This window comes from Triturus cristatus, chromosome 5_2 (genome assembly GCF_964204655.1).
Source record: "Triturus cristatus chromosome 5_2, aTriCri1.1, whole genome shotgun sequence".
Taxonomy (NCBI): Eukaryota; Metazoa; Chordata; class Amphibia; order Caudata; family Salamandridae; genus Triturus; species Triturus cristatus.
Genome location: NC_140588.1, coordinates 619,120,392 through 619,146,462, shown reverse-complemented (window position 1 = coordinate 619,146,462; position 26,071 = coordinate 619,120,392). Strand labels below are relative to the sequence as shown.

Below are 26,071 nucleotides of genomic sequence, written 5' to 3'. Positions count from 1 at the left end.
ACTACCGCCGCACAGAGAACTTACGTTTAAGTCACTTACTACAACTGGAAATTCGCGGTCGCATTTGCTTGTTTATTTTTATTTTGCAGGGGTGGGTTTCAGCGTGCAGAGCTAACATTTATCTGTTGACCCCCATGCATGAAATTAAGGAGTACAGGGAATGGTAATTGAGTTCAAAGAATTTTTAAAAAAACAAGCTCGCAAGGAAAGGCTCTCAGTCCGTAATAGATTTCCAAGCAGATCAGAGGGAAGTTTTTTTTTTAGGAAACGGGGGGCGCAGAGGGGGATGTGGGCTACCAAAAGTGTTTGCTTACGATGACCCGTGTTTGTCCCTGCACATGTTGTCACCTCCTGCAAATGGCGATTCATTAAAAGGGATTAGCAAGGGCCTGCCCTTTGATGTGAGAGCGGATCCCCCCTGCAGTCCACTGAGAGCCGCCCTCACTCTTCTCTTGAAAACACAGCCACACCAATAAACTCTCGCAGCGCTCTGGGCTCCATGCGGGTAGAAGCCAACAGCGCATTTTGCCCATTTGGTAGTTTTGCAACACTTTGAAAATTAGCATTTTCAATGCAATCGGTCTCGCATTTACGCGAGTTTAAGCTACTGGCATTGTAAATGACAATGCCATTTATTTATCTGTTTTCAAAACCAATACATGGATAAAAGGATTGTTATTTATAATGCCAATAGCTCAAACGTTTGCAAATGCGAGACCTATTGCATTGCAAATGCTTGTTTCTTTATCGAGCACTCCATCCGAGTGCATCTGCAGGACGTCTTCTTTCCTCCCCAGCGTGTTAAACTACCAACCACACAGTTGTTTTTAACTAACCCCAGTGTTTTAACTCACCACGCCCTACACCCTGCTCTCTGTCGTTTTACCCTTCCCTCTGATTCAGCCACCTCCCACGCCCTCACTCATGTCCCCAAAGGTATTGGAGTGCTTTAAATGAGCCCCAGTTACATTACACACTGACAATTTCATTTTGTGTTTTTTTGCTATTACACAAGGGGCATTAAGTGATTTGCCCAGGATCACAGGATGTTGAGCCGATGGCGAGAATCAAACCTGCTTCCCCAGTTCAAAGTAGGAGGCATGAATGAGAACCACTGAAAATTAAAGGGGTCAGCTTTATTTTAATAGTTTTTCCGTGTGTATTATGTCAGTTCCCATCCCACATACATAACGCTGACCGCACCTGCAAACACTCGCTTCCACCCATTATTCATGTTCACTTGCCGCTCAGGCATGCAATAAAGCTTTCACTCTTAGGCTGGTTCGCTGCGCTTGTGTGAGAATGAAGTGATTTGCCCAGAATCACAGGATGTTGCACTGTTAGATTGGTTCACTGCACTTGTGTGAGGATTAAGTGATATGCCCAGGATCACCAGATGTTCAGCTGATGCTGATTGCTGAGACGCGAAGCAGCTTCCCCAGTTCCAAGCAGGAGGCATAAATGACAAGCATTGGCATAGCCAATAGGTCTTGCTTTTGGGACCTTATAAGTATTTAGTTATGCAGCACAATATCCTTTGTGCAACAACATCAACTGTTGCATGGCTAAACACTTATAAGGTCCCAAAGGTGAGACCTATTGCCTATGCCAATGCTTGTTATTATAGGGCCCCAGTTTAACAATCTACTTCTGAGCCACTCTCATTTCGATTTTTAGTACGAGTTCACTGAGAGCACCACTTCAAAGTGCGCTCTCTTTTTCAATAGGTCCTGTCAATGTAGGTCAGAGCTGCGAACGTGAAAAGTAACTGCATGCCATGGCACAAACAGGCCGGGTGGCGAGAATCAAACAGCAGCCAATTAAACTAATCATAACGTCCCAGCGAATGGAAGGAAGCTCACCTGATACTTCGTAATGGAGAATATGCTTCCCAGTCCCGCGCAAGCCTTGGCCGCCATGGTAGATGATACATTTCATGATGTTAGTATTGTGCGTATGTGACGCAAGGCAAAGTGAAGAAACAGCTTAAACTGCACAAAAATACAATTGAGTTGGAGGTTATGAAAACAGTTAGCAGTTAATTTTACAGAAAGGGATTCAACTGTTTAAGGAGACCACAGTAACGCCCACAATTGCTTTGAAGGGTTGGCGGCGTTTCGACCTATACAATTTCAGGTTATCATCAGGACCGAGTTACTTGAATAAGGTAAGTGCTGTACAGGGAGAAAAAGGAGAGGTAAGAGTCAAGAAATACCATTAAGGTAAACGTTGAAGGACAGTGAAGAAAAGAGAAGGGACTGTAGAGCCCGTCAGTGAAGAGCGAATCAAGTCAGGAGAGTCCAGGCTGGGTCTGTGGGGGAGGAATAAGAGTAATGAGGGTGCATGAAGCAGGGCACGGGACCAGTTGAAAAGAGGTAAATTATAAGGGGCAAAGTAAGTACCTGGGAAGGCTGCGAAGAGCCAGGGGGTAGGAATGAATCAAGTCGAGGCATACAGCAAAAATCTGCAGGGAGATGGAAATGGTGAATGGAGCAATTCCAGCAAGGTAGGTAGCAGTGGTGCCTGAGGGAGGTTGCGAAAGGCAAGGATGCTTACCAGCTAGGACACGTGTAGTTCAAGGCGTATGCAGTGAATGCGTGAAGAGGACAAATCTCCCGGTGTAGTAGGGCAGAACCGAATTGAAGAGGTCTGCGACGTGTGTGGAGGGACATCAGATGGGGAGGGGAGGCATGAGGATAGGCTGAAGGAATCAATGTAATTAAGGGCCGGATAATCCTGAATGGTGTGCAGACAGTTACCTGTAATGGAACGATTCCGTGGGGTTAGCGGAGACAGCTTGACGGGACAGGTCTCCGGCATTCAGTAAGGCAGAACCCAGCAAGCGTCTGGGTCCCGAGGGCGAGTGAAGCGCGCCTGGATCCGTGAAGATGTTTGCGGTATGTCTGGGTAAACTAGCGTCTTATTGTGGATTGGGGGTGGGGGTCATGTGCTACGTGGAGGGATAGGCCAGTGAGAAACAGAACTACCCAGTGCCCCCGGGGTTCGAGAGGATAAAGTGGAATAGATTGAGACTCAAACAAGATGAGAGATCGGAAAGTGCCCATAAACAAGAGTGAGGATAGCTAAAAAGCCCCAAAGGCATTTGTGTAAGCAAATAGGTCGTAGTGAAAAGTTTGCAAACACAGGTCTACAAATGGACATAATGGTAATACATATTGAAACAAGTATTGGCCGCGCGGTGTTCTGCTTAATGAGGAAGAGAGTTGTGTGCGCGCGCTAAACCAAATCAGCGCGCGCCGCCGCGCGCGAGCGGACGGAAACGCAAAATGTGGTGGGGGAGGGGGAGAAGCGGGAGTTGTGGGTGCGCGTGCGTCATCGCGATCGCTCTGAAAGCGAAAGTGATTGCGATGACGCACACGAGTTTTCAAAGTGCTGCTGGCGGCCGGCTGCGCGCGTGCATGATCGCGTGAACACAAGCGTTAGGCCAGCCAGCAGCACTTTGAAAATCCCACATACAAAATGTCTCTTCGAGCCAGCGCAAGCGCTGGGGCTCAGCGAGACCTAAAAACCACCCAAAAATGAAAGGGGTCAGCTTTCTTTTAATAATGTTTCCATATGTGTTGTGTCCGCTCCTGTCCAACATGCATGACTCTCACCACACCTGCAAACACTCTATCTCACTCACTGTTCATGTTTACTTGTCACTCATGCCTGCAATAACGCTTCCACTTTTAGACTGGTTCACCGTGCTTTGCCGCATTTATATTTCATCTTTAAAGTACTTGCTATCTTTTACCAGCCCAGTCCATGGTTTGTAGTGGTGTTAGGGCTGCAGACCATAAACAAAAATAAATCCTATATCCAAACTCTATGAAACATTAGTTATGCCAGTTTGCTAGTATTGTGTACACATTTAGATATACAAAGCCATCAGCACAAGCAGACAGTGTGCATATTTTTTGGGATAATCAATTTTATTGTTTGAAGAAAATGCAGCAAAGAAAAACAGTACCAGCTCTTGAGACAGTGAGCAGTGCGTAGCAGTGACAAACAAGCATTGGCATAGCCAATAGGTCTCGCTTTTGGGACCTTATAAGTATTTAGTTATGCAACTGTTGCATAGTTAAACACTTATAAGGTCCCAAAAGCGAGACCTATTGGCTATGCCAATGCTTATTACCATTACCAGGGTGATCAGATAGCTCCATGTCAGAGAACACTACCTTTGCATTCCTGGGCATTTTACAGGTCATTGTATTCTGGGAGTTGTAGTCTGGGTTCATTTCAATTGGACCAACACAGCTGATGACAATATTATGTAAGGCAAAGTCCAGCAATGGAAAAGTGGTGTCACACTAGCGTTATACCACCTGGTCACAAGTCACCGTAACCGTAAAGCATAAGGTAACTCGATCTAAAAGCATGCACATGCTGTTGATTTCAAATCCAGGACTGGCAAGAGGTGTCTCACATGATATGGATCCAATTAGAAGCAGCGTGAGAAGACACTCCAGGGGTGGTGGCAGGAATAATGACCATATGTCAAGCATACCTACGGTTTACCGGATGGCTGCAGTTTACCGACTAGTCCATGTTCTAGTTTTTTTTCTGTTTTGCGGTTTTTTGATAAACAATTTTTTTTTATTTTCGGCATAAAGGACAATATCAAGAATGATATACAACAGTGCATTGAACTTGGCATCAGTAACTTCAATCAGGGAAGCATTGACAAACAAATGTAAACCCCCCCCCCTCCTCCCCCACCCCCCGTCCCCGCCCTCGGCGCCCCCACCCCTCAAAACAGGCCCCCCAGCCATTTCCCCCATATTTTTCAGAATTTTTTGGGGCAGCCCCGGGCAGCGTACAACGACCGCTCCTGAGCCGCGCACCAATCCACCCCTCTACTCCAGGTAGCCCTTCTGGGCGGATCTGGCTGCGACCACACGGCCGCTATATCCCTCTTGGCTACCATTAGGGCAGTAGTGAGAAAGTACTTGTCGTTACGGGACCCATACAGCCCGTCCGTGATACCCAGCAGAGCCATTTTAGGCTCATGAGGGTCCTCCCATCCCAGGACCTCCGCTAGATCGGCTTCAATCGCTGCCCAGTAGCCCTCCAGGCGGGAACAAGACCACACCATATGAAAGAAATCCGCCGGAGCCACCCCACAGCGAGCACAAGAGGCGTCCACGCGGAGGCCAGCACGACATAGGCGGTCCGGAGTCAGATAAGCGGTGTGGAGGTAATAGAGTTGGATGAGCCGCAGCCTAGCGGAGGTGGTAAGCGATCGAGGTGCCATAAGGGCATCTCTCCAGTCCGCGTCATCTAGGGGTCCCACCCAGACCTCCCATCGCTGCTTCAATCCGCTCCAGTCTACCGGGGTATTGTTAATCAGGGATTTGTAAATGCGGGATATTCCCCCCTTCCCCAGACACCCCAACATCACCTGAGCCTCAGGCGGGCTATGAGAAGGCAATCTGGAGTCTAGAGGGACGTGGGCCTGGACCGCATGGCGCAGCTGAAGGTATCTATAAAATTGGGAAGGCTGTAGCGAGAAGCGGGTCCGAAGCTCCTGGAAGGAACACATGTGGCTCCCCCGCCATATATCGCCCAGGCTGGAGATCCCTAGAAGATCCCACTGCCGAAATCCTGCAAGTCCCGCCACCTCCCGCAGCCATGTCCCGTGCCACAGCGGTGTGAGCTGTGTTTTCATCCCCGACCAGCGGGTGTGCCTCAAAGCTGCGCACCACGCCAGAAAAGGGGCCCGCACGACACCGGGGAGCGACAGGGGGACCGTCGCCCCATAGAGCATGTTCTGGATAGAGGAGAACCCGAGACATTGCACCTCGAGTCGATAAGCCGGGTCGTCCCATCCACTCGAGAACCAGTCATGAATCACCAGTAGCTGGGTGGCCAAGTAATATAAATACAGGTTAGTCATGCTCAGGCCTCCATCATAGGAGGGGACTCTGCAGCGATCTAAGGCCAACCGGGGCCTGCCGCCGCCCCAGAGAAATTTAATCACCATCTTATCCAGCTCCCGGAACCACGGGCGCGGAAAGGGGCACGGAGTGTTTTGTAGCATGTACAGAAACTTGGGGAGGATCATCATCTTATAGAGGGCGACCCTCCCCAGCGGATTCAATGGGAGTGACTGCCACCTGAGCATATCTGATCTGGTCTTGTTGACTACGGGAGCCACGTTGAGGGCCCAGCAGAGTTCCGGAAGGAGGGTGACCCAGATCCCCAGATATTTGAATGAGAGTCTCCGTAGGGGGATATCAGATTGCCAGTCGAAACAGTCCCTTGACGGGTGTAATGGGACTAGGACGGATTTTTTAGGGTTCAGATGAAGACCCGACGCTTGGCCAAACCGACGGAGAATCCAGCGGACCTGGGGCCCCAAGGTCGCTGGATCAGAGAGATAGAGGAGGACGTCGTCCGCGTAGAGGGCGATCTTATCGGGGGTCATACCTGGCCAGTCCCACCCGCGGAGAGCGGGATCCGAGCGAATCAAGACCGCCAGGGGTTCCATGGCCAGAGCGAAAAGGAGGGGCGAGAGCGGACACTCCTGGCGCGTTCTTCGACCTATGGGAAACGGGCGGGATAGAGCCCCATTGACTAAAACACGGACCCGCGGGCTCGCATACAGGACGGCAACCATGGCTCGGAACCGGGGACCGAAACCCATGTGCTCCAGGACCTCACCCAAGTACGCCCACCCCACTGAGTCGAAGGCCTTTTCAATGTCGACCAGCAGGAGGGCCAGATAGGGGGAAAGGCGGCCGCGGTGCGCCAGGGCGAGGTGCAGGCGCCGCAGGCAGTATCTGGTCCCCCGTTCCGACATAAATCCACATTGGTCCGGGTGGACCAGGGAGGCAAGAGACGGGCGCAACCGCTGCGCGAGGACCGTGGCATAGATTTTGAGCTCGGTGTTAATAAGGGATATCGGCCGGTATTCCGAGCAGGACTGCGAAGGGGGCTGCGTCTTGGGAAGGACAACTATGGTTGCTGTGTCCGTCTCCGGCCGGAACGAGCCCGTCTCCACCACTTCTGCAAACAGGTCCCGAAGCCTCGGGGCCAGAGTCTCACGATAGTGAGCGTAGTATTCCTGAGGGAACCCATCAGGTCCTGGGGTCTTCCCGGGCGCCAGGCGGCTGATCGCTTCCTCAATCTCCTGCAGCTCGATAGGCGAATCGAGGGTCTCAGAAACCTCAGGGCCCAGCCGTTCAAGCACCGCCCCATTCGTCCCCAGCAACTCCTCCAGGGAGAGCTCAGACGCCCGGATTCGGTACAACCGGGAATAATAGTCAGCGAAAGCTTGGGCCATCGCCACCGAGGCCGTATGGAGTCCGCCCGCAGAGTCTTTGATGGCTGGAATAATCCTGCCCGCCCGGGGGTAAGTGGCCAGCCGGTGGAGAAGAGTGCCGTTTTTGTCTCCCCATCCGTATACCCGGGCCACCGAGGAGCGCCGCAAAGTCTTTGCCGCCTCCAGGGAGTGTAGACGAATCTCTTCCCGCAGGAAGGCCAAGCGGCGCGACCGTGTGTTGTCTTCCAACTCCCCCAGGTTGCGCTCCAGTTCCAAGGCTTGAGCTTCGCAATCCACGAGTTTCTGGGATTGAGCACGTCTCTGCCGTTGCAGATGCCCCTTAGCGGCCCCCCGAATAGTCGCCTTGCCGGCCTCCCAAAGGACGGCAGGGGAGGGGACGGAGCCTACATTGTGAGAATAATAATCAGCTATCTCGCCACCGACCACCTTCTGAAAAGCCTTGTCGTGGAGGAACCAAGCGTTCAAACGCCACATCGGACGGGCAGAGAGGGGGGGGGGGGGCCAAGAGCAAGGAGCACTGGCGAGTGGTCCGAAAGGCCCCTCGGGAGAATGCGTGCATCCTGCACCCCTGCGTAGTCGGTAGATGGGACGAAGATGAGGTCGATCCGGGCATGGGAGTGATGAGCCGCCGACGTGTGGGTGTACTGGCGAGCCTGCGGGTGCCAGATCCTCCAAACATCGCAGAGGCCCTGAGATTCCGCCCAGGTCAAGAGCTGCTTTGCGCGAGCGACACGCGCCAGTGATACCGGACCCGTCGAGTCCAAGTGGGGCGTGTAGACCGCGTTAAAGTCCCCGCCGAGAATGAGGGAACCCGCCGGAAGCATCGGGAGGAGGCCCGCGGTGTAGGAGAGGGCCGACGACAGGAGGGATGGAGCCGCGTAGAGGGACATCATGGTGAGGGGTCGCCCCTCAAGAGTACCACATACCGTCACTACCATGCCCTGGGGGTCCAAGTGCACCTGGGTCAGGACAAAGGGAAAGGACTTGCGGAGCAGGATAGCCACCCCCGGGATCCCCGTGCAAAACCTGAGTGCCACACCCTGTCATAACCGTAGCGGGTAAGAAAGGGACAGTTATTGCCCAGAAGGTGAGTCTCCTGGAGGCACGTCAATCTCCGCACGGTGCGCATATTTGAGGACCGCCATGCGTTTAAACCGGTCCAGAAGACCATTGACGTTCCAGGATAATACGCGCATGGCGGCCCTAGGAACAGGGGGGTCAGCCATGGTCCAGGACAGAAGAGGGGGTCATTGGAGGCATGGCTGCGCACGCCCCTAGAGAGGAAGGACAGCGGGACATCGGGCAGGAGAGCAGGTCAAAGATTACAAGATGCCTCGGAACAACAACAAAGAGGGAGTCACCCCCCACCAACAAAACCTTCCCAAGGAGGAAGAAACAACCCCAAACCAACCCCACCCCCCCACCCCCCACCCTATACTTCGAAAACAGAAGCATCTGTCGCCCGAACCAAATGGAAGAACCACCAAGCTAAAACGCTCGGGCTTGAGCACTAGTGGACCTCTGGTACAACTGAGATCAAGCCTGATTCACCTGCCCTGGCCAAGAGCAACACTGATAGGGGAGCACTCCAACCCAGGTCCGGGCATCCTCCACCCCCCCCCCGAAGAAACAGAGAGAGTCAAATGCTAGGGCTGCGAGAGAGGTCCGAAGTGTCCACCGACTCAGCCGGCTGGGTTGCAGGGCCCGCCAGCCGGGGCGACACGGCCCGCCGCCCGTCAGCCGCGGGACTGGCGTGCGCAGCCGAGGATACAGAAGAGGCCCTCGACCCCGGGCGCGGCCGTCCCCCGGAGCGCGTGGTGATCACCTCCTCCGCCGTGCGCTCCCGGGGTAATGTGCGATGCCGCCGGCGGGTCCTCGATGTCCGGGGCCTCCCCCGCCCCCCCCGCACACCCGTAGGCAATCCGCGCCCAGAGCGGTGCAGGGGATGCTCCTCCGTCAACCAGGACCAGGCCGCTCGTGGCGTATCGAAGAACAATGTCTTCTGCTGGAAGATGACCCGAAGGCGGGCCGGGAACTGAAGCTGGTATTGGAGGCCCAGGGAACGCATCTTCTGTTTCACTTCAGTGTAAGAGCGGCGCAGTTCTTGGACTTCACAAGTGTAGTCCGGGAATATCATGATTTTGTGGTTCTGGTAGTGGAGGGTGTCTGTGCGCCGGGCTTCGCGGAGAATGGCGTCCCTGTCTCGGAAGTTCAAGATCTTGAGGATGAATGGCTGGGGGGGCGCACCGGGGGGCCTGGGGGCCAGGGAACGATGGGCCCTCTCCACTACGAACGAAGCAGATAGGCTGTCCGCCGGCATCCAGGATCGGAACCAGCACTCCATAAAGTCGTCCGCCCGGCCCGATTCGACCCCCTCCGGGAATCCTACTAGGCGCAGGTTGCTGCGCCGAGCGCGGTTTTCCGCATCTTCGACCCGGCGGTGTAGTTCCTTAGAGTGGGTGGTCAGCTCCCGAACCTGGTCTTGCAGATGGCGGATGTCATCCTCAGCAGTGGATATCCTGGATTCGGCTTCCGAGATGCGGGTGGTGGCGTTCCGCAAATCCTGCCGAAGAAGAGCAACATCCACCTTGACCTCTCCCACCATGCCTTCGAGGGAGGCGCGAGATGAGTTGATGGCCTGCAGGATGGCAGCAAGGTCCGCAGCGGGGGCCGGGGCTGGCTCGCCCATAGGGCCGGACCCCTTCTCAGAGGTCGTGAATTTGTCCATCCTGGTTTGGGTGGCCCCGGACGCCGGCTTGGTTGCCCTGTCCTTACCCATGTCGGGGGCGGCCCGGGTGCGGCGCTCCGCGAGACCGGGCAGCAGGTTGGAGACACTCCTTCAGGACGTCGACGGGTGCTCGGGATGAAGTGGAGGCAGAAGGAGGTACGGCCGGGGGGTCCCGCGGCGAGAAATGGCCGGGCACCACCAGCCCCAGCAGTCAAGCCCCGGCGGGCCTCCCAGCGGGACAGCCAGTCTGACCCCCGGCCACAGTCGTGCCCACAGCCTCCCACCGACAAGGCGGGGTCCAGCACCGTAGTTCAAGGCCCCAGGCCCTTGGAGTGTCCCCCGAGTGCTCCGCAGCCAATAGCCGCCAAGGCCCCGACTCCTGTGTACAGCCAACCTCTCCGAGGGGGCGCCTCACCAGCGCGGACTCCCCACAACCCCAAGGGGGGGCACGTCACCACACGTCGGGTCTCGTCGTCCGGGGCCCAGAGCGATGGGAGGGGGGGGGATGGCACTCACTCCCCCCCGACCGCCGATGTGCAGCCCGAATCAAGGAGGGCCCCCCTGCATCCGGAGCCCCCTAGGCAGCCTCGGGCCGACTCCACACCGCAGCCAGGAAGAGGAGGGGAGGAGGGAGAGGGGGGGGGAGCGGGGGCCCGGGCCCCCGGCTGCCGACTCTCAGCCCGATGGGGGGGTCTCCCCTCCGCACCCGGCCCCCACAGCCGCCCCGGCGATGCTGTCCCTCGCAGCCGCACCCACCTCTTGCTCTGCCACACCAGGTCGCTCGGGGGGGGGTCCGCCTCACCACTTCTGGGTCTCCGCAATGTGCCAGCGGAGCAGGGCCGCGCTTCTCCAGTGCCGACAGGGCCCACGGCAGCTTTGCGGCCGCCGTCTCTTCCCCACCGGAGGGGTCAGGCCTGTACCCCTCGTGGGCGCCGCGGGCTCAATTTATAGCTCGCCCGGGTCACAGCTCCACAGCCGCCATCGTCCGCCGCCGGTCGGGTTCCGCGGCGTCCAGGCGGGTCCCGCGATGTCCACGGCGCCCGAGGATCGAGCCCGGGACAGCAGGGCAGCTCCACACGCCTCCGCACCCAGAGCAAGCCGGCCAGGGCAGTCCAGGATGAAGCCAGGAGATTTTGCGGGGACCGGCGCCGATAAATAGATCACCCCTTTAGAAGAAAATTCTGGGGCAGGATCAATGACCCCTTGGCATCATGCAGTCTACATGAACTGTGGGGCACAGAGGTTACATTCCCAGTTAGATAGCTGAATGGGTGTCGGAGATCTTGGGCTGATGAGCCAGTTGCAGATTCCCGTGCTAACCCACCTGCTCTGTATATGTATGATCCGCAGTTAGGATGCTCGGGCGGTTAGCGCGGTTGCTGCGGAGTTCGTCTTCAGGAATTCATCTGCTTGCCTTGGGTAAGTGTAAAGCCCAAAGTCTAGGTGAGACAATGAAGCTGAAGCTTCCAGCCCAGCGCGACCCCCTCCCCTGCATGTCCCAGATGTGGATTGGGGGGGTTGCACTACGGCAGCCCCCCGGCGGCTTCCATATCGGCACAGCAGGGTGGACATGAGGTGGGTTGTTTTTCCATTCAGCGCTCCTGCGCCGAATGGGATGATGGGTGATGAGGGCTCACCTCTGTAATTGATGCTCTGTAGTGAGTAATGACATCCCTTTGCGAGGTAGGTGAGGGGGGTAAATGATAGCCAGGCTGGTGCTGGGGGGGTTAAAGGTCACGGGGCCTGGGATTCTTCGTAGGGTGGGGGGTTCTTTTTCTTGACTGCACATCCGCAGAGGGGTTAGAGAAAAGGGGGCACAGAGATAATCTCGTGCACCTCCGAGGGATAAGTGTGTGTGGGTGATGGGTGATGCGAGCTGGAAGGAATAAGAGTTTTTTTTAGCAGAGTGTGGGAGCGATCTCAGACGTGGTCAATCACTCTGGCAGGTCAAATCAGACGAACAGGCAGGCACGTTGAAAGCGAAAAGCTCCAGGGACCACATTATATTTACTTATTGCAAATTTATATAGCGCGAACTCTGTATTGGAGCGCTTTACATGAGCACCCCCGTGTAATGCCAGCTACTGCAACAGGGGGAGGGACGGAGTCTGAGGAGAGAGAGCAGAGGAGGAAAGAGCAACAGAGAACCAGTCTGCCAAGTAGGTGCGAACGTTAGATTGTAAGGATTAAAGGGTTGGTTAGGTGTGGCCCAAAGAAGAATTAGAGGGTATGTTTCACTTGTGCGGCCGCTAAAGTGAAAGTAATCATTTCGCGGGCGCTTTGATGTTCGCAGTGGCCGCGCGGCTCACTGAGAACATCAAAGCGCCCGCGAAATGTACACACAGGCTGCCAAATGGTGCGCGCGCCCGGCGCACATGCACTGTAGTTGGGGGCCTGAAAAGCACTCGTTTGCACTTCCAAATCTCCGTTTTCTATAGCTCTCGCCAGAGCAGCGCTAAAGCGCTGGCTCAGGCGAGACCTAAAAATTAAGACCCCCAGCATATACAATTCAACATATGAAGAGCAGCAGCAGTGTCCTCACCCATGTCCATAATTGGTCATCTGGAATGTTCAATCTTCCACCAACCCATTTGCCCCATACCCGTTGGAACTTTTTGGGATAGCCCCGGGCCACATACATCGGTCGCTCTTGTGCAGCGCACCAGTCCACCCCTCTGCACCAGCGCGCCAGTGAAGGAGATATCGGGGTAATCGAATTGGCCGCGATGTCCCTTTTAGCCACTGTTAGACCTGGCACCTTGGCGTGAGTTTCCCTTCCACTTTTTGATGGTGTGCCTCGACTGTTTTGCTGGTGTTGTCCGCTCAGGGCACTGCGCCACGGCTAATCCGTGCCGCAGTGCAAGTGCTCCCTAGATAAAGTGTACCTGTAATTGATGTCCATGATTGGTTTATTGGATTCACTGTCAGTCCCCAGTCAAGTGCACCAGGGGTGCCAGGGCTTGTGAATGCCAATGCTGCTGGTGGGCTTGCAGCGCTGGTTGCGCCACCCACGGAAGCGGCCTTGTAAAGTGTGTCTAGGGTCTGCCACCGCAGACCCTGTGCGCGGTCCGGGACCGTCGCGCTGACTGCGCAAGTGCCCCCCACTTGCCAGTCCCTAAACCTTCCCTTACCTACATATTAGCCACCCCTCTGGTAGGCCCGAGGGCAGGGTGCATTGTAGGCATAAGGTAGGACATGCCCTGATGTGTGTGGCATGTCTTAGTAGTGAATTACAGCCTTGTCGTTTTTCACTATTGAAGGCTACCTGCTCTCCATAGGCCAGAATGGGCTGCCGGGGTCACGCCAACGCTGTGACCCCAGTGGACTCAGAGAGCATGGTAGAGTGTCAAGTTTGGTATGCCTGAACTCAGAATAATAAAATACTTCTTGTAGTCAAGTTTATTTTAATATCCTGGGTTTGTAAATACTACTTTTAGAAAGTTAGTATTTACTGACCTGACCATCTCAGTCCGCCTCTGCTGTGTGTATGTGTTCTGCCTGGCAACAGTGAGGAGCAGGGTTGGGGAATCCCCAGAGACAGGTTGGCTGCCAGGTGGTGGGTAGAGAGATTAGACCTGGATGGGTGGGAGGAGTACACCTTGACTCCTGAATAGACCTGTGCTCTGCCACCACAAAGCCGGCGCCACCCCCTGTGGGGCGGCTGATGTCTCTGCCCTGCTGCTGAAAGGAAAGAGCAGAGTCACCATAGCCGAGTGCTCCAGAACTGGACTGAGCCAGGCCTAGGCCCCCTGGCGCTAAAGAACAAAAGAATTGGTGTATAAAAGTAGGAGCCTGGCTCCTAAGAAATCAGAATCCTGTTTACCACAAAGAACCTCTGCCCGACTAGAAGGAGAAGAAGACGCCGGAGGAGCTGGCCTGCTGCTTGCCTTGCTGAGAGAGGAGAGGAAGAGACTTACTGAAAAGACTTTGCTACTTTGTGCTTGAACATTCTCCAAGGGCTTGATCTGAGCTTGCCCCCTGAACTGAACCCCAGGAACAGTGGGTTCTCTGTGCTTCTTGCTCGTCCTCCAATTCGAGCCGTGTGTGCATCCCGCTGGAAAAGAGACTGCGCCCCTCATCGCCCCTCCTAGGGCCGTGACACTCAGGAGCTCGCCTGCCGCCACCCCGTGAGAGCCCCGCTCCGTCCGGAGCCGCTCTCTGTCCCCGGGCCAGGCCGCCTGCACCCCTGTCACCGCCTGCCATTGGAGCGCGCTGAACGTGCTATCACCCCTCCCGCCGGAGGCCGTCCGACGACTGTGATCTACGCCGGGTCATCCAGCTGCACTGACCGTGCCCTGCGACCCCGCTTCGCTATCCCCGGACATCTCAGGCCGCGCCGCCCCCGCTGTGGAGACCCTCCTGCACCGCCGTGCCAAAGGGTCGCGGGCCGCGCCTGCCTACTTGCCCACACCTGCTGATTGAGGACCCAAGAACACTTCCCGAAGTTGAGAGTCGCACCGACCTGTGCCGACTCTCCTCATCACGAAAGAAGTCCAGTATCGGGCTCGGGGCCCGCAACGCCTTATTTCCCCGTTCGCAGGAACCGATCTCTGTGAGTACTGGAACTACAAGTAAAGAGACTACGAACTATCCATTTGAAACCACGAACCAAGAACATTTGCCTGCTGTATAATCTGGTGGCCTAGCGAAAACGTTATTGGTCTTGTGATAAGTCTGTTGAGATATATATACCTTATTTTTACATAAAGACTCGTATTTTTATATATATCCAAGTCTGGTGTCCGTTTCTGGGGGGATTGATGTATTTACTGTGTGTATGATTGTAAGTGCTTAACCAACAACGCCTGAGGAATCGCCTTGGCTGCTCACGCCACGCACCTAGAGGGTGAGCAAGGGTCATTCGCGAGGGGTTATCCTGCGCCCTGACGTGGAGGAGAGGGTTCCTGCTTGACACAAGGGCAACCTTGCGCCAACCAGAGATCCCCGACTCTAACATTTGTTGGCAGCGGTTGGGATTTCGGATTTGCACTTATAATTTGCATAACAGTGAATTATTAATCACCAGATAGTGAGAGCAGACCAAATAACGCAGCCACAGGTTTTCATTTGTTGAACTTTGTTGAGACATCTGCCATTACTGCAACCATGCCTGGCTCACACTCCGCTGGAAGAGCACTCTCTGTGATTTCTGGAATAGATGAGGTGGATTGGGAGAGACTGGAAGGCTACACGATAGAGCAATTGAAAGGCTACAGTGTAAAATTCCGAGTCCCCCATGCTGGATTCAAGAGGAGAACCCAGTACGCCAAGGCGCTGAGAGCCTGGAAGGAGTCACGAGACCCACGGAATGCGGGGGACATCGTTCCACCCGACAACCTTGAGGAGCCCAGCAGGGTCCGGTCGCCAGAGGAGCTGGCAGACAGGGCAGCAGACAGGGCGCATGCAATGGAGATGGCAAAGTTGGCAGGACAGATGGAAATGGAAAAGCAGAAGTTGGCCCTGGAGGCACAACAACGCCAAATGGATCATGATATCAGATTGAAGGAGTTGGAGCTGAAGGCGAAAAGTTTGGATACCGCTCCTTCTGGTGGCAGCACTCCACCAGCGCAGGTAGAGTCCAAGGTGTACATCCCCAAAGATGTAGTAAAGGAGTATTTTAGAAAGGATGACATAGGGCAGTGGTTTAGAGCCTACGAGGTGGCCATGTCCTCACACCGGGTCCCTGAGAAAGACTGGGGAGCGGGGTTGTGGGGAAGGTTCCTTGCGGAAGGGCGGGACACCCTGTTAAATTTGCCCTTGGAAGTCCAGACCTCATACCCCCATATGAAGGAAGCTTTAATGACCAGGTATGGGTTAACTCCGGAGCTATATAGACAGCGGTTCAGGGAGACGAAGAAGATCCCTGAGAGTACGTATGTGGAATATGTGACCTTTTTCTGCAGAGCGCTGGATGGTTGGGTGAAGGGTAGCAAAGTGAATGATTATCAAGGGCTGCTTGATTTAATTGCATGGGAGCACTTGTCCAGTCAATGTTTTCCTGAGCTACGCCAGCACCTGATAGATAGCAAGCTGTCCAACCCGAGGAAGCTTGCTGAGGAGGCGGACCGCTGGCTCAGCACCAGGGTCCACAAGGGTCAAGTGGGAGACTCCGCCAAAGGTGGGCAGGGTCCCCAGCAGAAGAGTGGGGGGGACAGGGGTAAACAGAAGGGGTTCCAAAAAGGCCCCCAAAGTAATTCCCAAGGGAACCAGCAGAAGGGTTCTCAGCCTCCCCCACCCCCGCAGCAGAACGGGGCCCCGACAGGTAGACCTGTTCCAAAGGGGCCCTTCAATTGTTATAAGTGTGGTGATCCGGGGCACATTGCCTCTGATCCTAAGTGTCGCCTGTTTGGTAAGACCGCACCCACTGGTGCTCCACCCCGGCAAGTAGCTAGTGTTAACTTTGGGGAGGAAGTAGCAGTCCAGGAGGGTGGGGGTCCCGGGCAGATGACCCTAGTCTCGCTAGGAGACAGTGAGATGGTCCCTGTAACCTACCTGCCCTCTAACACTAAGAAATATGGGCAGGTGGTGACCATCAATGGAAAGAAGGTTGAGGCTCTTAGAGATACAGGAGCCAGCGTGACCTCGGTGAGGCAACACCTGGTGTCTCAAGAGCAGATTGTACCCAATGCCTACTGTAGGGTTGTCAATGCTGACAACGTAGAGAGTCGTTGTCCAATGGCTCAAGTTCCCTTTGAGTGGGGGGAGGTTTCTGGTACTCTGCAAGTCGCTGTGAGAACTGACATGCCTGTAGACTGTCTGCTAGGAAACGACCTGGAGAGCTCCCCTTGGGAAAAGGTGGAGAAGACCACGCATCTGAGGATGGTGGGTCTACCCGACTGGGCGTGCGTGACCACCCGGTCCATGGCAGCCAGTAGGGGTGTTGAGAGGGTCCTGGAGCCTGAGGGAGAGGTCCAGGAACCGGCCTTAGGGAGAAGGCGCAGGAGGCGCGGGAAACCGGCCCCCGAAGTTCCCACGGCCCAGGAGGAAGTAGACCCTGAGGGGGATGCTCTGGAGCCTACCGGGGAACAGATTGCCGAACTGGGAGACTTGCCTGAGCTGACCCATTGGCAGCAAGAAGGAGGTCCCTCCAGGGAGGAATTCTGCAGGGAGCAGAAAGAATGCCCTTCTCTCGTGGGTATGCGGCAACAGGCTGCAGACCAGGCCAATGGTGTTCAGGCCAAAACACACTACGTGTACTGGGAGAGTGACCTCCTGTATTCCGAGCCTAAGGCTGCTGAACCTGGGTCAGCCCGTGTGCTGGTGGTACCCCAGAAGTTCAGAACCTTCCTACTGGGGCTGGCTCATGATGTGCCGTTAGCAGGACATTTGGGGAAGGACAAGACCTATGACAGGCTTGTCACCCACTTTTACTGGCCCCAAATGCACAAGAATTCAGATTCCTACTGCAGAACCTGTCAGACTTGCCAGGCAAGTGGTAAGAGCGGAGGGAAGCACAAGGCTCCTCTGCAACCTTTCCCTGTGGTCGGTACGCCATTCCAACGAGTGGGTATTGACATTGTGGGGCCTCTGGACCCCAAGACAGCCCTGGGCAACAGGTTCATCCTGGTCTTGGTGGACCATGCCACCCGGTACCCTGAAGCCATCCCTCTGAGGACAGTGACGGCCCCCGTGGTGGGACGGGCACTGATGGGAATTTTCTCCCGAGTGGGATTCCCTCTAGAGGTGGTGAGCGACAGGGGGACCAATTTCATATCCACATATATGAAATCCCTGTGGAAGGAGTGTGGGGTAACTTACAAGTTCACCACTCCTTACCATCCCCAAGGAAATGGGTTGGTTGAGAGATTCAACCGAACCCTCAAAGGCATGATCATGGGCCTGGACGGTCCAATGAGGCGTAAGTGGGACGTCCTCTTGCCATGCCTGCTCTTCGCTTACCGAGAGGTGCCGCAGAAGTCTCTAGGGTTCAGCCCCTTTGAGCTTCTGTATGGTCACCCGGTAAGAGGACCTCTGAGTTTGGTAAAGGAAGGCTGGGAGCAATCTCCCAGGAAACCTCCCCAGAATGTATATAGTTACATGCTGGCCTTCCGGAACCAGACTCGGCGTTTCAGGCAACTTGCTGAGGCAAATCTGGAAGCCAGCCAGGAAGAGATGAAGCGGTGGTACGACCGGAATGCCACTCTGGTAGAGCTTCAACCTGGACAAAAGGTGTGGGTCTTGGCCCCAGTGGAGCCGTGTGCACTTCAGGATAAGTGGACAGGTCCATTTGAGGTTGTGGAGCGCAAAAGTCCTATCACCTACTTGGTGGACATGCAGACTCCCAGGAACCCTTTGAGGGTCCTACATGTTAACCGCCTTAAGCCCCACTTAGAGAGGACCGAAGTGGGCATGCTGCTGGCCACTGATGATGGAATGGAAGAGGAGACCGAGCCTCTCCCTGACCTCTTAGTGGCCTCTGAGAAAGATGGGTCAGTGGATGGAGTTAACCTCTCACCCACCCTGACGCCCGAACAACAGGAAGACTGCCGCCACTTGCTGGGACAATTTTCCGACCGATTCTCCCTGGTTCCTGGTGTCACAGATTGGTGCGTCCATGATGTGGACACAGGAGACAGCTTACCCGTGAAGCACAAGGCTTACAGGGTAACTGACAGGGTCAGAGCTTGCATTAAGGAGGAGGTCTCCAAAATGCTTGCGCTAGGGGTGGTTGAGTCCTCCAGCAGTCCTTGGTCCAGCCCCGTGGTCTTGGTCCCAAAGGCTGCTGCGCCGGGAGCCACACCTGAACTCCGGTTCTGTGTGGACTACAGAGGACTCAATTCAGTCACGAAGACTGACGCGCACCCCATCCCCAGAGCTGATGAGCTCATTGATCGGCTGGGGGCTGCCCGGTTCCTCAGTACGTTTGATTTAACGTCTGGGTACTGGCAGATCGCCTTGACCGATGGGGCCAAAGCGAGGTCAGCATTCTCTACACCAGATGGGCACTTCCAGTTCCGAGTCATGCCATTTGGGATGAAGAATGCCCCTGCCACCTTTCAGAGGTTGGTCAACCAGGTACTGGTTGGGCTGGATGCGTTCAGTGCCGCCTACCTGGATGACATCGCCGTGTTCAGTGCCACCTGGCCTGAACACCTGCGCCACCTCTGGGAAGTGTTGATGGCGCTGCGCCGAGCAGGCCTCACGATCAAGGCAAGCAAGTGCCAGATCGGGCAGGGTTCCGTGGTGTACTTGGGACACCAAGTGGGGAGCGGCAAGGTGGCACCCTTGCAACCCAAAATTGAAACCATCCTGGCTTGGGAACCCCCCAAGACGCAGACCGCAGTGAGGGCCTTCCTGGGGCTCACTGGGTACTACAGGAGGTTTGTCAAGGGCTATGGAACGATCGTTGCCCCCTTGACAGAGCTGACTTCGAAGAAGCAGCCCAGGAACGTGATTTGGACTGACACCTGTCAGAAAGCTTTCGACACCCTGAAGACTGCCATGTGCACGGCGCCCGTGCTCTTGGCCCCCGACTTCTCCAAGGAATTCCTAGTCCAGACAGACGCTTCAGAGCATGGTGTAGGGGCTGTTCTCTCACAGATGACTGAGGAGGGCTGGGACCAACCCGTAGCCTTCATCAGTAGGAGGTTACTTCCACGGGAAAGTAGGTGGAGTGCAATTGAGCGAGAAGCATTTGCTGTGGTCTGGGCGCTGAAGAAGCTAAGACCCTACTTGTTTGGGTCTCACTTCCGGGTTCAGACGGACCACAGGCCCCTCAGATGGTTGATGCAAATGAGGGGTGAAAACCCGAAGCTGTTGAGGTGGTCCATCTCCCTACAGGGTATGGACTTTACGGTGGAACACCGTCCTGGTACAGATCACGCCAACGCTGACGGTCTGTCCAGGTATTTCCGCCTTAGTGACGAGGAACCCCCTGGGCAAGGGTAGTTCTCCCCACATTTCAGCTGGAGGGGACACGTGTTAGACCTGGCACCTTGGCGTGAGTTTCCCTTCCACTTTTTGATGGTGTGCCTCGACTGTTTTGCTGGTGTTGTCTGCTCAGGGCACTGCGCCACGGCTAATCCGTGCCGCAGTGCAAGTGCTCCCTAGATAAAGTGTACCTGTAATTGATGTCCATGATTGGTTTATTGGATTCACTGTCAGTCCCCAGTCAAGTGCACCAGGGGTGCCAGGGCTTGTGAATGCCAATGCTGCTGGTGGGCTTGCAGCGCTGGTTGCGCCACCCACGGAAGCGGCCTTGTAAAGTGTGTCTAGGGTCTGCCACCGCAGACCCTGTGCGCGGTCCGGGACCGTCGCGCTGACTGCGTAAGTGCCCCCCACTTGCCAGTCCCTAAACCTTCCCTTACCTACATATTAGCCACCCCTCTGGTAGGCCCGAGGGCAGGGTGCATTGTAGGCATAAGGTAGGACATGCCCTGATGTGTGTGGCATGTCTTAGTAGTGAATTACAGCCTTGTCGTTTTTCACTATTGAAGGCTACCTGCTCTCCATAGGCCAGAATGGGCTGCCGGGGTCACGCCAACGCTGTGACCCCAGTGGACTCAGAGAGCATGGTAGAGTGTCAAGTTTGGTATGCCTGAACTCAGAATAATAAAATACTTCTTGTAGTCAAGTTTATTTTAATATCCTGGGTTTGTAAATACTACTTTTAGAAAGTTAGTATTTACTGACCTGACCATCTCAGTCCGCCTCTGCTGTGTGTATGTGTTCTGCCTGGCAACAGTGAGGAGCAGGGTTGGGGAATCCCCAGAGACAGGTTGGCTGCCAGGTGGTGGGTAGAGAGATTAGACCTGGATGGGTGGGAGGAGTACACCTTGACTCCTGAATAGACCTGTGCTCTGCCACCACAAAGCCGGCGCCACCCCCTGTGGGGCGGCTGATGTCTCTGCCCTGCTGCTGAAAGGAAAGAGCAGAGTCACCATAGCCGAGTGCTCCAGAACTGGACTGAGCCAGGCCTAGGCCCCCTGGCGCTAAAGAACAAAAGAATTGGTGTATAAAAGTAGGAGCCTGGCTCCTAAGAAATCAGAATCCTGTTTACCACAAAGAACCTCTGCCCGACTAGAAGGAGAAGAAGACGCCGGAGGAGCTGGCCTGCTGCTTGCCTTGCTGAGAGAGGAGAGGAAGAGACTTACTGAAAAGACTTTGCTACTTTGTGCTTGAACATTCTCCAAGGGCTTGATCTGAGCTTGCCCCCTGAACTGAACCCCAGGAACAGTGGGTTCTCTGTGCTTCTTGCTCGTCCTCCAATTCGAGCCGTGTGTGCATCCCGCTGGAAAAGAGACTGCGCCCCTCATCGCCCCTCCTAGGGCCGTGACACTCAGGAGCTCGCCTGCCGCCACCCCGTGAGAGCCCCGCTCCGTCCGGAGCCGCTCTCTGTCCCCGGGCCAGGCCGCCTGCACCCCTGTCACCGCCTGCCATTGGAGCGCGCTGAACGTGCTATCACCCCTCCCGCCGGAGGCCGTCCGACGACTGTGATCTACGCCGGGTCATCCAGCTGCACTGACCGTGCCCTGCGACCCCGCTTCGCTATCCCCGGACATCTCAGGCCGCGCCGCCCCCGCTGTGGAGACCCTCCTGCACCGCCGTGCCAAAGGGTCGCGGGCCGCGCCTGCCTACTTGCCCACACCTGCTGATTGAGGACCCAAGAACACTTCCCGAAGTTGAGAGTCGCACCGACCTGTGCCGACTCTCCTCATCACGAAAGAAGTCCAGTATCGGGCTCGGGGCCCGCAACGCCTTATTTCCCCGTTCGCAGGAACCGATCTCTGTGAGTACTGGAACTACAAGTAAAGAGACTACGAACTATCCATTTGAAACCACGAACCAAGAACATTTGCCTGCTGTATAATCTGGTGGCCTAGCGAAAACGTTATTGGTCTTGTGATAAGTCTGTTGAGATATATATACCTTATTTTTACATAAAGACTCGTATTTTTATATATATCCAAGTCTGGTGTCCGTTTCTGGGGGGATTGATGTATTTACTGTGTGTATGATTGTAAGTGCTTAACCAACAACGCCTGAGGAATCGCCTTGGCTGCTCACGCCACGCACCTAGAGGGTGAGCAAGGGTCATTCGCGAGGGGTTATCCTGCGCCCTGACGTGGAGGAGAGGGTTCCTGCTTGACACAAGGGCAACCTTGCGCCAACCAGAGATCCCCGACTCTAACAGCCACCATCAATGCTGTGTTTAAACATAGCTTCTCGGCTCTCGTTCCGTCCAACCCCTCGGTTACGCCCAGGAGTATGTTCATCGAACTCAGGGGGAATTCCCAACCCAGGACCTCCGTAAGTCCCCCTGCCACCAGCTCCCAGTAGCGCGTGATTGCAGGACAAAGCCATACAATGTGGTAAAAGTCAGCTTGGGGGCACGCACAGCGGGGACAGGAAGCATCAGGTTGGAGCCCAGCGCGGTGAAGTCGCAATGGCGTGAGGTAGGCCACGTGTAAGTAGTATAGTTGAACTAATCGGAGCCGCGCTGAAGCAGTGACCATTTTTGGGGCCATCAGTCCATCTCTCCAATCAGCATCATCCAGGGAGCCAAGCCAGCCCTCCCACTTACCCAGGAGATGGGAGAGGGAGTTGGGGGTGTTATTTGTGAGGGAGCGATAGATGCGGGAAATCACCTCTTTCCCCAGATCGCCATTCATGACCTGGGCTTCAGGTGGGCTGTATTCGGGTAGGGAAGTCCCTTCTGGGATGTGGGTGTGGAGGGCGTGGCACAGCTGCAGGTAGTGATAAAACTGGAAGGTGTGGAGGAAGAATCTAGTCTGCAGATCCGGGAAATAGCGTATTTGACTCCCACCCCAGACATCCCCAAGCTGTGAAATTCCAATGAGATCCCAGGTTCTGAAGCCAGAAAGGGCGGCAACATCTCTGAGCCACGTTCCGCACCATAATGGGGTGTAACGGGTCAGTTTGCCTGACCAGCAGATATGGCGCAGGGAGGCCCGCCAGGCCAGGAGCACCCCTCGCGTGACAGGCAAAGCTTGGGGTATAGCGGTCCCGTATAGCATTCCTTAAATTTTGGAGAAACCTAAGTTATGCAGCTCCAAGCTGTATGCCGGGTCCGACCAGCCACCATTAAACCAATCATGTATGGTAAGGAGCAGGGTCGCCAAATAATATAAATACAGATTAGTCATACCCAGCCCACCGTCAAAAGGCGGTATCCTGCACTGGGTGAGGGCCAGCCTCAGTCTCCGACCCCCCCATAGAAATTTAGTTGCCAAACCATCCATCTCCTGGAACCATGACCGCAAAAAGGAGAGGGGTGTAGTCTGCAGCATATAGAGCATATAGAGAAATCGTGGCAGTACCATCATTTTAAAAAGAGATAAGGGGTCAGTTGATGTTGGTTGGCAGGGTCGAGGTGGAGACATCTGAGGCAGTGCCTGGTTCCCCGGAGGGCATAAACCCACACAGGTCCAGGTGGACCAATTTATCTAAGTAAGGACATATGCGGTTCGCCAAGACTGAGGCAAATATTTTGAGGTCCGAGTTAATGAGGGAGATAGGGCAATAATCAAAGCATTGGGCGGAGGGAGGCTGAGACTTAGGATTCACCACAATGGTGGCCAGGTCCGTCTCAGGAAGGAAGAAGTCACGGTCCGCAGCTTCATGATGCATCTCCAGGAGCTGGGGAACCGGTGTATCTCTGTAGGACGCATAAAACTCTTGTGGGAATCGGTCCAGTCCCGGTGTCTTGCCTGCGGCCATGCGGGAGATAGCGTCATTAATATTTTCCGGAGTGATCGGAAGATCAAGGTCTTCCGCCTCAGTGTCAGTGGAAGGGGGAATCGCTCTTGCAGGAGGAGCCCTTCGAGTGTCAGGTCTGGAGGCTGGGCAGAGTAGAGAGAAGCATAGAACGAGGCAAAGCACTGGGCCACCACCATGGGGGTCCATTGGGTTTCCCCATGGGAATCAACCATCTTAGGGATAATTCGATTAGCCATAGGATAGGTGGCTAAGCAATGTATCTCCCCAGCCATACACTAGCGCCACGGAGGACCTCAATTGCAGCTTAGCGCACTCCAGGGAGGCCTGCCTAATTTCATCTCTCAAAAACACCAATTTCCGATCTTGGGCCTCTGTTCCCTCACCTGGAGGGCGGGCCTCAAGCAAAGCAGCCTGGGCCTCCAGAAGTGTGAGACGGGCTTCTTGTTTTGTACGTTGGAGTTTAAGTTGGCCCTTGGCGAAGCCACGGATGGTGACCTTGCTGGCCTTCCACAGAGTACCAGGAGATGAGACCGAGCCCTGATTAGTGGAGAAGTATTGACGGAGTTCGTCCCCTATGTGTTTCCGGAAGTCTTTGTCCTGGAGAAACCAGGTGTTCAGCCGCCACATCGGACACGAAGACGCTGGGAGGACGCCCATCTGCATGTATACTGGGGAATGATCTAATAACCCCCTGGGAAGGATGGTGATGGCCTGGATTGACCGACAGTCCAGGGCCGGCAGGAAGAGATAATCCAGTCGGGCATGCGTGTGGTGGGAGGCTGATGTATAAGTGTATAGACGGGAGGTCGGGTGCCAGAGCCTCCAGGTGTCTCTGAGCCCCAGAGACGAAGCCCAATTCGAGAGGAGAGCAGATTGGGAAACTCGGGAGGCGGAAGGGGTCGCAGAAGTGTCAAGGCCCGGGTCCAAAACTGCAGTGAAGTCCCCGCCGACAACAGTCGCCCCCGGGGATAAGGCGGCCACCAGAGGGGCAAGACGCTGGAGTGTGGAAGACAGCAGAGAGGGGGGTAATACACAGCAATCAGGTTCAAGGATTGGTTCCCAATGGTCCCTTCCATGACGACAAAGCAACCCCCCGGGTCATGGACCACTTTACGCGCCACAAAGGGAAGAGCGCAGCGCATCAGGATCGCCACCCCCAAGAACCACGGGCAAAACCAGAATGCCAAATCCCACCATAGCCATAGCGCGCCAGAAAAGGACAATGGTTGCCTGACAGTTGCATCTCCTGAAGCATCAATATATCCACCATATGTCGCTGGGCATAACAGAGGACCGCAGTGCGCTTGACCTTATCTAAGAGGCAGTTGACATTCCAGGACATAACATGAAGTGAAGTCATTCCGGAACGACCATCTGGCATGGGGAGGTCGGGCGAATGGTCGAGCACTTGGCATGGGCAATGGGCGCGGTGCTACAAGTGTGCGGGGTAACGGAAATAGTGTTACAATGTCGGTCACTGCATGCTCGTGTCGCAGCTAGGCAGAACAGTGTGCACATTTTTATATTATTTATGAAGCTTTACCCCTCCTCCCAAGCAGCAGCACAATTGTGTTTACAGACAACATCCCCCACTGCTTGTAACCCACTGCCTCTTACTCCTTGCTCTCTCTTGTTTTACCCACGCCCCTGCTTTAGCCATCTCCCGCACCCTCACTCGTGTCCTCGAAGGTATTGGAGTACCTTAAACATGAGCACTATTTACATTAGACACAGGCACTTTCATTTCTTTTTTTCAATTACACACGAGGGGATTTAGTGATTTGCCCAGGACCACATGATGTTGAGGCGACGCAGAGACTTGAAACACGTTTCCAGGTTCCGTGGTCGGCAGCTCTGCCTTCGACATGCATTTGTTGTGTTAACCCACCACCCCCGCCCACCACCCAGAGCCGGCTCTAGGGCGGTGGGAACGGTGCCACTGCACCGAGCACTGACTTCAGGTGGGGCGCCTGTTTGCTAGTATATTTTTACCCACCACTCATCTCCAGACAGGAAAAAAAGTGCATAAGTAATAGAAAAGCTCTTAAGCACATAAATCAAAAGTCAATATTCGCTGAATACTCCTAAACAAAAGTAACACAAGCATTGACAAAGCCAATAGATCTCACACAGGCGAAACCTATTGGCTTTGCCAGTGCTTGTTAGAGTACTGTTGTCAGAAAACACTAACCTTGTACTCGGCATCCAATAGGCACTCTTCTGTCTTTCAATGCCTCCACAAATGAGCACCTACAAAAGAATATAAAGGCCAGTGTTAGAACTGGGGAAAGAGGAATGGGATAAGAGAGAAAATAAGGACACTGGACTCCACCACTCAGACCCTTTCCTGGGCACTAAGGGCTGCAAGGCAC

At 54.9% G+C, this 26,071-nt stretch overlaps 1 protein-coding gene and 1 long non-coding RNA gene across 3 annotated transcripts in view; one reads left to right on the top strand and one right to left on the bottom strand.

The window, feature by feature from the left end:
* The window catches only part of DRP2 (dystrophin related protein 2), a 955,857-nt gene that overhangs the window by 295,547 nt on the left and 634,239 nt on the right, over positions 1 to 26,071 (top strand). The gene's annotated exons all lie outside the window — the stretch shown is intronic.
* The window catches only part of LOC146829086 (uncharacterized), a 210,402-nt gene that overhangs the window by 108,789 nt on the left and 75,542 nt on the right, over positions 1 to 26,071 (bottom strand). For both annotated transcript variants that reach the window (XR_014962180.1, XR_014962181.1), the window contains exon 3: positions 25,891 to 25,949. This is a non-coding gene — a long non-coding RNA (uncharacterized LOC146829086). The remainder of the gene's footprint in view (positions 1 to 25,890; positions 25,950 to 26,071) is intronic.